We start from the raw sequence: 13,070 nt of genomic DNA on the forward strand, positions 1-13,070 counted from the left end.
ACTGCTCACTTGCCTCCTTGATCGCCCCTAACCATTCTGCCTGCCTGCCTAATCACCCCTAACCGCCTCTGCCTCGACCCCAACCCCCACCGCCACAGCTTCATCTGGAAGGACGTCCAGAATGACATCGGAAGGTAATTCAGCTGTCCGGTCTAATTAGCATATTACGCTTTTATTATTATAGAAACACGCACTTAAATAGTAGAAAAGACCATAGAGAAAAAAAGAAAGCTTTTATATAAATTATCAATAACCTACAATGTTTCATTCTTTGCATTTGTCTTTCTAAAATAACGGAGAAAAGAAAACAACTTTTTTCTAGCTCTTTTTATATCTCCTATCTGGAATTAGAGGCTCACAGAACTGCTCAGTCAGCATCTCTGAACACCAATAAAAGGACATCGTCCTGCCATGCTACCCTACTTCATTTCCAATCTTCACCTCACTGAGCTCCAGTGATTGATGTGATGTGGTAGCAAAGTGAAAAGAACACAAGTCAAAGAGTCAATTAAAATCAGGCTTGAATCTAGACTTTACCAGTTCCTACCGGTAACCTTGGTCAATCTGTCTATCCTTTTGGAGTCTGTCTATTTCTACATCTGTAAGATGAACTTTACTGAGGCTCTTTGTGTTCTTTACACAGAGCAGCACCTCTTGTTCTGGAAAGGGCTCCTTCAAACCATGTGGTTCTTGTGGAGGCTGCCAATCAAAAATCTCAGAGGAAAGGCGTGGGAGGGTAAGTGGGTGGATGGGATAAGATCAACCAAAGAACTTGTATGCATATATGCATAACCCATGGACACAGACAATAGGAGGTGAAGGCCTGGAGCTGGGCAGGCTAGAAAGGATCAATGGGGAGTTGTGGGGGGAGGGCATTTGCAATACTTTCAACAATAAAGATTTAATTTAAAAAATTAAAATAAAATAAAAAATTTTAAATCCCCTAGTAATAGAGATTGCCTAAAGTAACCAGAGTCCTTCACCAGGATTCATTAAAATGGAACTGGTGAGAAAGATCCATTGCCATTGTTCTCTAAACCAGTGGTTCTCAACCTTCTGGCCCTTTAAATACAGTTCCTCATGTTGTGACTCAACCATAAAATTATTTTCGTTGCTACTTCATAACTGTAATGTTGCTACTGTTATGAATCGTAATGTAAATATCTGATATGCAGGATGGTCTTAGGCAACCCCTGTGAAAGGGTGGTTCGACCGCCAAAGGGGTCGCGACCCACAGGTTGAGAACCGCTGCTTTAAACAATGAGTAATAAGGCTGGGCAGCACCTCTCCCTGCCTCACCCTATTCTGCAGAAAAGGAGATCGTTTATTCAGTACATATCAACCAAAAACCTATTATGCATCTGTTACTGGAAATCTACCTCTACAGACATAATTTACAATCTAGGTTCAGATTCTCTAGCAAGAATTAAATCAACCCACAAACACAAGCAGGAAAGAAGAGGAAAGAGTGTCCTGATATCATTCAAGTCGCAAGTTTCCAATTTTCTATGAAGTTAGCTCTGGAAGTTTGGATACATAAGCCAAAATATTCTCCCAGTTTTCTTTTTTTGGTCACTTACAATTGAGAGTCCTGACTCCTAGGAATGCAACTACCTATTTTGCAAGAATAAATGATACAGTGACTGTAAAACATTTAAAATAATGCTTGGACACAGAATAGGTTTTCAAGATTCATTTAAAATTTCCTCAAAAATCTCCAAATTCTTTTAAAGTTAAAGACACTGAAACAAGAGCCAGTATTTTGTTATGATGAAGCCTACACTAAGCTATCAAAAGAATACCTTATCAGAAGGATATGCTTCTAATATAATATTAGAAGTTTATTCATGAGATGAGTTGTGGGGTTTTGCCTAAGACTAGCACAGCCTCCAGCAAAGTGACACGCACACTTAATAAAAACTTTTAATTATGATAAGTATCTTATACTACTAACTCATTCTAAAAGTATGCTTTTTACATCAACATCCTCTTTTGTCACTAACCAGCAGTTTTTCCTTTCTTTATGTCATTCAATAAATGTTTCCAACCCAAATACTAGTCGACCTGCTGAATCAAAAGATCACAATGCTCATTTTTTATAAAAAAAGATTGCACCAGAGCAGCTTCTATAAACTTTTTAGAAACTGAGTGTGCCTGAACCTACCTGTCATAGGCAGAATAACAGTGCCCAGTGATGCCCTTTCTAATCCCCAGAACCTCTGACTGTTACGTGTCAAAAGGGATCAGCAGTTTTGATTAAATTCGGATTTTGAGTTGGGATATTTTCCTGGATTATCTGGTGGGCCCAATGTAATCACAAGGGTCTTTAGCAGTGGAAAAGGGAGGCAAAAGAATGTGTCAGAGGACGAGATGTGACAACAGAAGATGCTATATTGTAGGCTTTGAAGATGAAGGAAGGGTGCCAGAAGACAAGGAATTCACTCAGTCTTTAGAAGCTGCAAAAGACAAGTAGGGGATTCTCTCCTGGAGCCTCCAGAAGAACCCAGCCCTGCCACAGCTTGAATTTAGCCTACGAAGACTGGTGCTGGATTTGTGAATCACAGAACTGGACAGTAATAAATCTATGTTGTTTTAAGCTACTAAATTTGTGGCAATTTGTCACATTAACAATAGGGAACAAATATACTAACAAATTTCAATTATTTGTTAGTAACATCTTCAACATTCTGAAATACTAACCCCTCCCTTATTACTTGGTGTTGCCCAAATATTTATTGAGCAAGCTTTTCATTTCAATATGCAGAACAATGGTGAAATGCTTAATATATGACACTTAATATGACACACTTGATGCTGATACTGTCTTCAGAAAACACTTAAGTGCTATCTCAGTGTGGAGGCTGGCAATAAACTACTGATAATTTCCTCTTGAAATACAATTCTACAACTAGTTCTTCACCTAATCATTGGGTAATCTAGTGTTTTTATCATTCTTAAGGCAATGCAATGCCAGGCAGTTCCTGCAGACAACACGACAGGTAACCTCAATTGTCTTAGTCTCTCCCAGAATGAAGTCAAATTAATATGACAGGAAATGTATGTCACAGAATCCTGATCTCATGATTACCCAGTATGTTGTCCTCTTCTGAGTGTTGATAAACTAATATTTTAATAGTTCTGACTTAAAGTTATCTGACACCTTGGGAGCTCATACAACTTAACAAAAGGAAGATAAACAATCTAATCAAAAATGGGCAAAGGACCTAAATAGACACTTTTTTAAAGTGGACATACAGAAAGTCAAGAGACATATGAAAAAATGCTCAAAGTCACTAATCATCCAAGAGATGCAAGTCAAAATGACAATGAGGTACCATCTCACACCTGTCAGAATGGCTATCATCAACAAATCAACAAACCACAAGTGTTGGCAAGGATGTGGGGGGAAAAGGAACTCTTGTACACTGCTGGTGGGAATGCAGACTGGTGCAGCCACTATGGAAGACAGTATGGAGTTTCCTCAAAAAGTTAAAAATGGAACTCCCATTTGACCCACTTCTAGGAATATATCCCAAGAAATAAGAAACACCAATCAGAAAGAATATATATACCCCTATGTTCATAGCAACACAATTTACAATAGCTAAGATTTAGAAATAGCCTAAGTGCCCATCAGCAGATGAGTGGATTAAAAAACTGGTACATCTACACAATGGAATACTATGCTGCTGTAAAAAAGAAAGAACTCTTACCATTTGCAACACCAAGGATGGACCTGAAGAGCATTATGTTAAGCGAAATAAGCCAGTCGGAGAAAGATAAATATCACATGCTCTCACTCATTTGTGGAATATAGTGAACAACATAAACTGATGAACAAAAGTAGATGGAGACATAGAAGCATCAATCAGACCGTCAAACCTCAGAGAGAAGGCAAGTGAGGGTGGGAGGGGGGGATGGTAAGAGATCAACCAACGAACTTGTATGCATGCATATAAGCATAACTAATGGACACAGACAGTGGGGGGGTGCTGGGCTGGGGGACAGGAGCAGGTGGGGAGAGGTCAATGGGGGGAAAAGGAGACATATGTAATACTTTCAAAAATAAAGAATTTAAATAAAAAATAAATAATAAAAGATTATCAGACATCTTGATAGTTCCTAAGTTTGTTCCCTCTTAATTAATAAGGTTATTCCCAACCAATTAATAATAGATTCAAGAACCATTAAAAATATACATACATATAAATAATATAAACAGCAATGATCCCATTCTGACATTGGCCAACTGAATAATAACTCTAGAATGTGACCTAGATTAGGACAGGTTAATGTGGAACTCTTTCAACAGTTTTGTTGTTGTTGTTGTTTGCTTGTTTTTTTACTTTGGCAAACATTTCCAACTGTTCTCAAGTGCCAGGATCCTAGAACTTTTCATATTACAGTGAAATCAAATCAAGTGTGTGGTTTTGTTTTTTAATTTACTGTATCCCAGAAAGCTATCACAAAATCATGATATGCAAACAAGTTTACATGCCAACTTTGTTTCTAGCTTTCCCAATCCAAGTTTTTTTCTTCCATTTACTTCTTTGTTTTGCTTTGTCTTCTTGTGATTTGTTTTGTAAAGAAAAATACAATAGAGGATTAACTTCTGTTAGTTTTCTACTATATTTCTTGGGTAAATGGACTCATTTTTAAGAGCTCCCTAATGCCTACAGGATAAAATTCCTAATTCTAAGCCTATGATTCCAGACATCACATGAGCTCAGTGATGGTGAACCTTTTGAGCTCGGCATGTCAGCATTTTGAAAAACCCTAACTTAACCCTTGGTGTCGTGTCACATATAGAAATTTTTTAATATTTGCAACCATAGTAAAACAAAGATTTGTATTTTTGATATTTATTTTATATATTTAAATGCCATTTAACCAAGAAAAATCAACCAAAAAAATGAGTTCGCGTGTCACCTCTGACACGCGTGTCATAGTTTCGCCATCACTGCATGAGCTGGCCCTACTTTCCCTTACAACTAAACTCGCTATTTGAATTCAGTGCTTCTAGAATAGCTTCCGCTTTCTCTCCATGTCTACTCACTCTACTTGACCTTCCCTTTCCTTTTCTTCTCCATTTATCTAAGTTCCTTCTTTCCTTCCTTCCTTCTGGACAACTTCCTTCCCCCAAGCATCCTCTAAATCCAGAATGCGCATCTTCTTTAGAACAGTGCCATGCCACTTTCCTCATATTGATTCATTAGTTAACGTACCATGTGACTATGTCTTTTCTCCCCAGCTATACAATAAAAGTGGGACCATGCTTCTTTGTATACTCCACATCACCGGGCTCACTGACTTGCATAGCTATGTAAACATTCAATAAATATTTGCTGATTAACACAGAAACTGGAAGATGGGAAAACACCTGTCTTACAAATTAAATACATGTTTTATTACCTGTAACTGCTAAGCTTCAGAGGATACTGTCTCACAGATTATAGGAATCTACGCCTTAATAAGCCAAGTTATAACTGAGTTCTACCTTTCTTTATTCAGGCTTATCAACTACTGCTGATCATATTCATCCTTCAGATAGCAGCTAAAACTTTGATTCCTAAAAGAACCTTTTTTGTCCTGCTCAACTACCAGGTAGACTAGGTTCCCTGTTAATATGTACTTATATTGTTCTCCTTTATTACACTAACTAGAGGCCTGATGCATGAAAATCGTGCAAGAGTAGGCCTTCCTTCCCCTAGCTGAAGGCACCAGCTTCCCTCTGGCACCTGGGACCTGAGCTTCCCCAAGCTTTTCTCCGGCAGGCACCCAGGACCCGGGCTTCCCTGCAGCCGCCAGCAGGCACTCGGGACCTGGGCTTCCCTCACAGCCCCAGCTTCTTCGGGAAGGTCATCCAGAAGGATGTCTGGTCTAATTAGCATATTACACTTTTATTATATAGGATTATGTCAAAATCATTTTTTCAGCGTCTGAACCACCATTCCCTTCCCTCTATTGGAATGCAGGTTCCAGGAGAGCAAAGATCTGTCTTTTTCACCATTGTATTTCCAATGCCTAATTCCAATGCCTAATCAACCCACCAATGCAGCCAGCCAGTCATCCCCACCCTCCTTCCCTACATACTAGTAAACAGCCAAGCAACACTTCATTATTGGTTTCCAGAGCTTCAAATAGCAGTTCTGGTCATTTAAAATAAGATGTGGTTAGTTGTTCTACCCCAAAAAGCCTCCCACCTTGCAAGTTCCATTCTTTATATCTAGGTGAGATTTTTTTTTTAAATCCATAACACTGATTTTATCTTTTAGTGAACATTTTGCTCATGTGTAACATGACACAAACTCCACAAATTCAGATGTTTCATGTTCTTTTACATTAATTCAGCCTATAGGCCAAGATGAAAACAGTGAAAATGTATCATATATCCATTCAATTTACAGGAACTCATCTGTTATCTTTAACAAAGGGAAAGAGAGAAAAAGAAAAGATTCACAAAGAGCCAGGGACTCTGTATACTGTTCCACTCAATAACTACGTGCTTCAGAGTGAGCCTGGGAGAGGAGATGGATTATCTGCTGTCCTTTGGTCAGTCTCAGTTTTTGCATGCACAAGCAATCAATTTCATCTGTGCTCAAAATAACAAACAGCATGCTCTTCCAACATGGAGCAAAAACTGGCTGCGTTGGACTTCCTGAGAGATCCTATGTCAATCTCCAGCATGACTCTTTCCCAGGGTACTTTGAAGGTACTCAATTTTCAAGAGTACTCAGTTTCACCTTAGAAGCAGACCCTATGTTAGCTGCAATGCTACTCTATACTGAGATGAGCTGCTTACCTGACCCCTGAGTTTCTTTCCAAGAACTGGCACATGTAGGTAACTACGACCCACAGTGCTTAGAGCTGTCACTATGAAAATGCCCAGAAGGCTGTTTCTTTTTCTCTTCTCTTGGTAAATGTCTAAATGAGAAGAGTGGTCATTTAAAACTTAGGAGGTACATACAGAACAACAAATATTAAAAAGAAAAGTGAAGGAAAGGAAGAGTGCTTGACATGGAACATTCTCAAAGAATTCATATGTTTGGGACACAAAACTAGCCTAAACAAATTTAAGAAGATTTAAATCATACCAAGCATATTCTCCAACCACAACGCTTTGAAATCTGAAATCAACTGCAAGAAGAAAGCTGGAAAACCCACAAATATGTGAAGATTAAACAACATGTTACTGACCAATGACTAGGTCAAAAAATAAAAGAGATCACAAGATACATAGAGAAAAATGAGAATGACAATACCATATATCAAAATTTTTTGAATGCAGCAAAAGTGGTGGTAAGAGGGAAGTTTACAGCATTACAGGCCTACCTCAAGAAAAATCTCAAACAACCTAACATTTCACCTTAAAGAACTAGAAAAAGAACAAAACAATCCCAAAGTCAACAAAAGGAAGGGAAATAATAAAAATGAGGGCAGAATTAAACAAAATAGAGAACAAAAAGACAAAAGAAAAAAAATAATGCAATAAAGACTGGTTCTTTGAAAATATAAATAAAACTGACATCTCTAGCTAGATTTACTAAGGAAAAAAGAGAAAACACCCAAATAAACAACATCAGACATGAAAGAGAAATTACAATGGACACTACAAAAATACAAAACACTACACAAGAATACTATTAAAAGCTATACACCACCAAAATTGATAACTTAGAAGAAATAAACAAGTTCTTAGAAATATATAACACTAGAGCAGTGATTCTCAACCTTCTGGCCCTTTAAATACAGTTCCTCATGTTGTGACCCAACCATAAAATTATTTTCGTTGCTACTTCATAACTGTAATGTTGCTACTGTTATGAATCGTAATGTAAATATCTGATATGCAGGATGGTCTTGACGACCCCTATGAAAGGGTGGTTCGACCGCCAAAGGGGTCGCGACCCACAGGTTGAGAACCGCTGCATTAGAGGCCTGGTGCACAAATTTGTGTACAGATGGGGTCCCTTGGAGTGGCCTGTGGGGATCGGGCCCCAGCCTCGCAGCCCCACAGCTTCACCTGGCACCCCACCATGGCCTGGCGCCACCCCCTCACCTGCTCCACCATCCCGCCATGTTCCACACCACCCCCTGGTTTTGGAAAAATAGGAAAGCCACATGCAAAAGAATGAAACGACTGCTATTTGACACCATACACAAAAATAAACTCAAAATGGATTAAAAACTTAAATATAAGACCTGAAACAATAAAATACATAGAAGAAGACATAGGTACTAAACTTATGGACCTTGGTCTCTGAGTGGATTTTATACTAGTAAACTTGACTCCAAAGACAAAAAAAAAAGGGGGGGGGGGGGTGAACTAAGAAGCTTAGAGACAAAAAGAACCCTTCAACAAAACAAAAAGGCAACCAACGAAATGGAAAACCTCCTGTAAGGGGCTAATATCCAAAATATATAAAGAATTCATACAACTCAATGATAAAAATAAAACACACAAAAAAATCCAACTAACCAGTTTGGCTCAGTGAACAGAGCGTTGGCCTGTGGACTGAAGGGTCCCAGGTTTGATTCCAGTCAAGGGCATGTACCTTGGTTGTGGGCACATCCCCAGTAGGAGTGTGCAGGAGGCAGCTGATCGATGTTTCTCTCTCATCGATGTTTCTAACTCTCTATCCCTCTCCCCTCTGTAAAAAATCAATAATATATTAAAAAAATAAAATAAAATATGAGCAGAGAACCTGAACATTTTTCCCAAAAAGACATACAAATGGGCAATGATACATGGAAAGATGTTCAACTTCACTAACTATAAGGGAAAACAAATCAAAACCACAATGAGATACCATCTCACAAATGTTAGAATGGCTATTATCAATAAGACAAGAAATAACAACTGTTGCAGAGGATGTGGAGAAAAAGGAACTCTCATAGGAACTCTCATGTCAGATGTGCTATAAATTAGTACAGCCACTATGGAAAGCAATATGAAGATTTCCCCAAAAAATTAAAAATAGAACTACCATATGGCCCAGCAATCTCTTTTCTGTGTATCTACCTGAACATTTTGAAAACATCCTATATAATAAAAACCTAATATGCTAAGTGTCTGGTCAGCTGGTCAGCAGTTCAACCAATCAAAGCGTAATATGCTAATGATATGCTAAGGCTGCTCAACTGCTCACTATGACGTGCATTGACAACCAGGGGGCATATGTTTTGATCAGTAGGTTAGCTTGCTGCTGGGGTCCGGCGGATCAGGACTGAGCAAGATGGGCTGGACATGCCCTGGAGCCCTCCCACAGTCCCTCCCCGGCTGGCCAACCTCCTGCATCCCTCCCTATCATGCACCACTGGGATCCCTCAGCCAGGCCTGCAGCCTCTCACAATCCAGGACCTTTCGGGGGATGTCGAAGAGCCGGATTCAGCCCGATCCCACAGACCAGGCCGAGGGACCCCACTGGTGCACGAATTTGTGCACCAAGCCTCTAGTTTATCCATAAAGATATAAGAACCCCTATGTTCAATGCAGCGTTATACATGGTATACAAGATATGGAAAAAAACTAAGTGTTGTTCAATGAAAGACTGGATAAAGAAGATGTGGTACATGTACATAATGGAATACTACTCAACCATAAAGATGAATTACTTCCATTTGCGACAACATGGATGGATCCTGAGAGTATCATGCTAAGCAAAATAAGTTAGATGGAAAAAGACAAGAGCCATATGATTTCAATAATATGTGGGATATTAAACAGAAAGCAACAACAAACAAATAAACTCAGAAATACAGACAACAGAGGGTGGTTACCAGAGGGAAAAGGGGGTGGGGGAAGAATGAAGAGTGCAAAGGAGGTCAAATATATGGTGACGGAGGGAGACTAGACTGGGTGGTGACGTAATGCAATATACAGATGATGTATTATAAAACTACACACTTGAAACTTATACAGTGTAATTAACCAATGTCACCCAAATAAATTTAACTTAAAAATAAATGACATTTTTAAAGAAGGAGCCTGGGCCAATGTAGCTCAGTTGGTCCCAACCGCCTAAAGGTCCTGGATTTGATTTCTGGTCAGGGCACATAGCCAGTTTGCGGGTTCGATTCCCAGTCAGGGTGTGTATGGAAGGCAACCATTTGCTGTTTCTCTCTCACATCAATGTTTTCTCTCTCGCGCTCCACCCCCCTCTTCCCTCTCTCTAGAACAGCTGTTCTCAACCTGTGGATCTCGACCCCTTTGGGGGTCAAACGACCCTTTCACAGGGGTCACCTAAGACCATCGGAAAACACACATATAATTACATATTGTTTTTGTGATTAATCACTATGCTTTAATTATGTTCAATTTGTAACAATGAAATTGGGGGTCACCACAACATGAGGAACTGTATTAAAGGGTTGCGGCATTAGGAAAGTTGAGAACCACTGCTCTAGAATCAATGAAAAACATATCCTTGGGTGAGGATTTAAAAAAAGAGTGCCGCCCTAACCAGTTTGGCTCAGTGGATAGAGCGTCGATCTGCGGACTCAAGGGTCCCAGGTTCGATTCCAGTCAAGGGCATGTACCTTGGTTGTGGGCATAACCCCAGTAGGGGGTGTGCAGGAGGCAGCTGATGGATGTTTCTCTCTCATCGATGTTTCTAACTCTCTATTCCTCTCCCCTCCTCTCTGTAAAAAATCAATAAAATATATTTAAAAAAAATAAAAAATAAAAAAAGAGTGCCTGAGACCTGCCTGCCTGCGTACGGTGCTAAATTACTACTATAAACTGTCAGACACAACTCTTGATAGCCCCATTCTAGAAAACAAAAATCGAAATCCCCTGTAACAAATACAAAACAAGAAGAACTAAGTCTACAAATAGCTATTATGTATAAAACCTAACATTATTCATCAGCTTTATATCAATGTGTTTGAGGTAATAAGTAAAATGAATGAAAGAGAAAAAGTATCACTTCTTTCCAGCTTCTAAGAAGTCCCCCACTATTATGATAATCTCAATCAAAGACTCACCCCAACCTCAGAGAACTCCTCCTAAGAAGCACATGAACCTCCTGTAGGCTGAAATATATTATTTTTTCTTCCTTCACTAAACTGGTATGGGTGAAAAGTTAAATTCACAGAAGGTAGGATTCCACTCAATTGTAGACTGAGTAGATGGTGGCCTTCCCACTCATCTTAACTACCAATTAACTGTCACCTCAGGTTGTCTTGGTAAGGTGTCAAGGAGGATGTACAGGCACACAAGATTTATTTTTATTTTTTAAAAGAGCAAGAGGAGGCTTCTTGCTCAACTGCAGAGGGAAAGACCAATTTGATTATGGTTAAAACATCCCAGTACCTGCACCGCCTTCCCTCTGGAAAACTGCCCCTCCTTCACTCCCACCATGTAATTGGTGGTGCTGCCAATCGAATACCATATCTGCCTAGCCAGAAGAGTAGGCAGAGGACATTCTTGTGTCCAATTTGACCAAGCAGTGGTTTTGTAAATACTGAAGGTAGGAGTTTTCTCTTTACTCTGGGTGCTTGGAAACTGGAAAGATGTAACACGGGAGCTGTTATACAGAATGGAGATCATTCAAACATTAATTCAAAGTTCAGTTAAGAATAGAACAGTTTAATCTTACAAATAGACAAATATGACACCTGAAGCTGTGCATCAAGATAACCTATCTAACCTCTAAAACTATAAAAAGATCAAAAGTTAAATATTCTTCATTAAGTTCAAAAGGCCTTACTTTTCATTCACATATATAACTGACTGATATCTCAATGGTTGAAATGTCTACGAAAAGAGTGAGATACAGCTAAAAATCATCAAGATGTCCCAATATTCTGAAAGACATAAAACATCCATCCAGGCACAAAGGGAATATATAAAGGATAATCAACATATTACTCTTAGAGCTCTGGAAAAAATTTTTGCACATGTAACTATGTCTCTTTAACATATCAAGCCCAGTAGTTCAACCACAATCCTCCCCATCCGCACACGTATCGTTATTCTGCACTCTATGGAACAAGCCAGCTATCGCCAGAGGTTTCACTATCTATTCTTTGCTTAAATTTAACCGCGAGCAAACCCATTATCTTACACAAACATATGTAGACCCTCCATCCCCATTTGTATTAAATAGACTTCAAACACACACACACCTGACATGCAATTATCTGACCATCATAGATATCTGTAGTAGAGCTGATGCCACAAATTAACATCCATGTTTGTTCGGCTTGGGTTTTTGGTTTTTGTAGGGGTACTTTGCGGGGGGAGAGAGGGTGTCAGGAGGGTATGGTAGAGGGTGGGCAATGCAGAGGGACACAAGCCTTCCTGTCCATTCTAGGATTGGGAGGGTGTGGAGGATGCGGGCCTAGTTGGAGAAGGCTCCAGGTGCTCTTGATTACCCATGCCAGGGAGCCTCTCTCGCTGGTCTTCCTCCATCCCATCCTAATCTCCTCTGAAAAACACCTAAACACTTTAGGCCGCTGTTTCCCTCCTTCCCCAGGTACCACCTTGAGAAAACTAACCAGGACGCGGGAGTGGCCTCAAACGCTAGAGACCCACCGCTCCCCTGGCTGCCCTCCCTCTGGGGTACACCTTGCAGGCAGAGAGACTGCAACCAGAACCAGCCTCACGGAGTGCGTATCAACCCTAAGAGGTGGACACCCCACCCAAGCCCCAGCCTCACACCTGGGGAGCACACTCATCCCAGTCCTCGAGGGATGGAGTAGCCCACGCCTGTGCCCCAGGCCCCACAGGCGGCTGCACACCTGTTCCGTCCCGGGGGAGGCGTGTAATCACCGGCCTCCCACTCTCACAGTCTGGGGGAGCGGGTGCACCTGTCTCTCCGTCTCCCATTCCTTCGCAACCAACAAGTGGAAACTGCCCGACCCAGTCCCAGGCCAAACGAAGGGCACACCCTTCCTCCCCGGTGTCAACCCCGCCCGGCCGGTGGGCCCCAGTCCAGGGAGCCGGTCAGGGGCCGCTCCGTCAGCCACCCCGAGGCCGCGCAGCTGTCGCGCGGGGGAAAGGGCGGCAGCTCAGGGAGCCGACGCGCGTTCTCTCCCCGCCCGGGGTTCAGCCTCTCCCTGCACCG

At 40.7% G+C, this 13,070-nt stretch overlaps 1 protein-coding gene across 2 annotated transcripts in view; it reads right to left on the reverse strand.

Annotated features, from left to right (window-relative positions):
• The window catches only part of VPS8 (VPS8 subunit of CORVET complex), a 245,328-nt gene that overhangs the window by 232,173 nt on the left and 85 nt on the right, over window positions 1-13,070 (reverse strand). The window lies entirely within an intron of this gene.

The sequence above is a fragment of the Myotis yumanensis genome, unplaced genomic scaffold (genome assembly GCF_028538775.1).
Source record: "Myotis yumanensis isolate MYYU_CA2020_CCGP unplaced genomic scaffold, mMyoYum1.0.hap1 SCAF_2, whole genome shotgun sequence".
Lineage (NCBI taxonomy): Eukaryota > Metazoa > Chordata > Mammalia > Chiroptera > Vespertilionidae > Myotis > Myotis yumanensis.